The sequence below is a fragment of the Littorina saxatilis genome, linkage group LG8 (assembly GCF_037325665.1).
Source record: "Littorina saxatilis isolate snail1 linkage group LG8, US_GU_Lsax_2.0, whole genome shotgun sequence".
NCBI classification, from domain to species: Eukaryota; Metazoa; Mollusca; class Gastropoda; order Littorinimorpha; family Littorinidae; genus Littorina; species Littorina saxatilis.
Window position 1 is genome coordinate 74,734,383 of NC_090252.1, and position 2,915 is coordinate 74,737,297.

At 43.2% G+C, this 2,915-nt stretch overlaps 1 long non-coding RNA gene across 1 annotated transcript in view; it reads left to right on the top strand.

The window, feature by feature from the left end:
* LOC138972479 (uncharacterized) overlaps positions 1-89 on the top strand; it is a 1,329-nt gene extending 1,240 nt beyond the window's left edge. The window contains exon 3 of the long non-coding RNA XR_011457638.1: positions 1-89. This exon is cut by the window's left edge and continues 14 nt beyond it. This is a non-coding gene — a long non-coding RNA (uncharacterized lncRNA).
* The last annotated feature ends 2,826 nt before the right edge of the window (positions 90-2,915 follow it).

Here is a 2,915-nt window from a genome sequence, read left to right on the forward strand (position 1 = left end):
ATTCTCACGAGGATACAAGGGAAGAGGTGCCGCTGATTCCAGGCGTGGATGGAAAAGAACCAGTCTTTTCACAAATGCCAGACAAAAAGGCGAGTGTTTACTCTCTCGTACATAAATCCAATTTGTTTAACAAAAATGACCTCGCAGGCATCTTGCAATTAAGCAAGATTCATCAAAGATGTTGAGAGAAGTTCATTGTTTGTATCATAACGGTCTGTCTGTCTGTCTACTTACAAGACCGCTGGGTCGACGTACTGTGATTGTAACGTTTTGTTTTGTCAACAATTAAACCTACAATTCTTGCTTTTTTACATTTAGTCAAGTTTTGACTAAATGTTTTAACATAGAGGGGGAATCGAGACGAGGGTCCTGGTGTATGTATGTGTGTGTGTGTGTGTGTGTGTGTGTGTGTGTGTGTGTGTGTGTGTGTGTGTGTGTGTGTGTGTGTGTGTGTATAGAGTGATTCAGACAAAACTACTAGACCGATCTTTATGAAATTTAACATGAGAGTTCCTGGAAATGATATCCCCGGAATTTTTTTTCTTTTTTTCGATAAATACCTTTGATGACGTCATATGGGCGGGGATATAGCTCAGTTGGTAGCGCGCTGGATTTGTATTCAGTTGGCCGCTGTCAGCGTGAGTTCGATCCCAGGTTCGGCGGACATTTATTTCAGAGTCAACTTTGTGTGCAGACTCTCTTCGGTGTCCAAACTCCCCCCCGTGTACACTACATTGGGTGTGCACGTTAAAGATCCCACGATTGACAAAAGGCTATCTCCTGGCAAAATTGCTTTGGCACAGTTAATAATTGTCTACCTATACCCGTGTGACTTGGAATAATAGGCCGTGAAAGGTAAATATGCGCCGAAATGGCTGCAATTACTGGCCGTATAAAATTTCATCTCACACGGCATCACTGCAGAGCGCCTAGAACTGTACCCACGGAATATGCGCGATATAAGACTCATTGATTGATTGATATCCGGCTTTTTGTAAAAGTTGAGGCGGCACTGTCACATCCTCATTTTTCAATCAAATTGATTGAAATTTTGGCCAAGCAATCTTCGACAAAGGCCGGACTTTGGTATTGCTTTTCAGCTTGGTGGCTTAAAAATTAATTAATTTGGTAATTAAAAATCGGAAACTTGTCATTAAAATGTTAAACGATTCAAAAACAATTTCATCTTATTATTTGTCATTTTCTGATTCCAAAAACATATACATATGTTATATTCGGATTACAAACAAGCTCTGAAAATTAAAAATATGAAATTTGTGATTAAAATTATTTTTCCGAAATCGAAATTAACTCTTATTCCTTGTCGGTCCCTGATTCCAATGTCACGTTTCACTATATCACTTAAGGTGATTATGAAACGGTTAGTTACTACTAACCAACTAACCACACCACGATCCACTCTCGCAGTCATACAATTAAATAGAGACAACAAAAGTATAAGTTTCAGACGCCTGTTTATGTAGAAACTCGCCACCTCCCTCGAGACTTCACTCAAAATATGTTCTTTTACGTTCACAAAACGTTAAAACCCCGTGGTCACTGACAAAATGCCAGTTAGAATATAGAAAATTATAGTAACACGCTGATCCCGTGTAAAGATAAGAAAATACGACTGTTCTGCTCCAAAAGTGCTAGTTCATGCAGGTGTCACACACCCCACGTCGTCACTACTCGAGTATAATCACAGATAGCAAAAATAACAACGGTGGTCAACGGGGTGCAAAGACATGGTGCACTTAGCTTTCTTTGGCCACTGGGTGGACGGCCTGTAATTAGTCTTTTTAGCCTCCACAACTGCTCCGTCGAATGAAGTGCTGGTTAGCGTGGTGACGAAGCAGGGAACTGTGGAGGCATCAGGCGCCGCACCCAGTCGCTGGTTAGCTGGTTAGCCGGTTCGCTGGTTAGCCGGTTCGCTGGTTAGCCGGTTTGCTGGTTAGCGTGGTCCCGAAGAAGGCAGCCGAACAGAAGTTAGGAAAACGAAGGCTGCAAACAGAAAGCATCGGTGCACTAAACATGTCAGCTACCCCTCACCCTCCACCTTTAAACATGTCATCTTTACATATCTCATCGAGCACGTGGGCCTGCACAAAATTAATGGACTTTTCACAACAACAAAACAGCCGTCTTTTCGTCTTTCTCTCCCTATCTGCAAAAACCATATACAGATTAGTATTTTAGCGTCACAGAGAGCAAATTATGCGCTAACCTGGAGAGAACAACAGAGAGTATTTCATTCCACAAACACAGACTCGTCAACAGCGTTAAATAATGATTTATTACCTCAAACAGCCTATGAGTGTAGCACTCTCATGGAAGCAAAACCCGCTTCCTCCCTGGAATGGCCTCTGTTCGTCAACAGTGACAACAACATCCAGAAACCCCTTGTCGAATACTTATGCGAAGACCATCGCACGACGAAGGAAAGATTTGACGACTCGTCCTCAGCAAAACATGTGGCAGTGAGAAGGTGATAACTAGTAGAAGTTCCCCTAGAGTGCCGAATATTCTATTCGGTGAAATCCATCATACTCTAGAAACTGTGTATTCGATCCTTCTTCTTCTGCCGCTGGGTGTCAAGTCCCCCGTCCTTGTGTCTCTCACAGATCACCTAGCCAATAACACGTGACTGACCTTGTCACATAACAAGTTCAGCTATCGACAATTCTGCCTCGCCAAGCAAAATTATACCCGAAAAAACCGTGCGGCACAAACCATCCGTGGTCGCGCTGTCAGCAAAACTCTGCTGTATAGCCCCGACTCACGCACAGGCGCTTTCAGTCGCAATTGACCAAGAGAAGGCACCCTACTGAGTGACACTTTCTTGGTCTATGTCACTAGATCGTGACACACCTCCCCTCTTCAAGACGAAACCTCGGTTTCGCTCCCAGTCATGT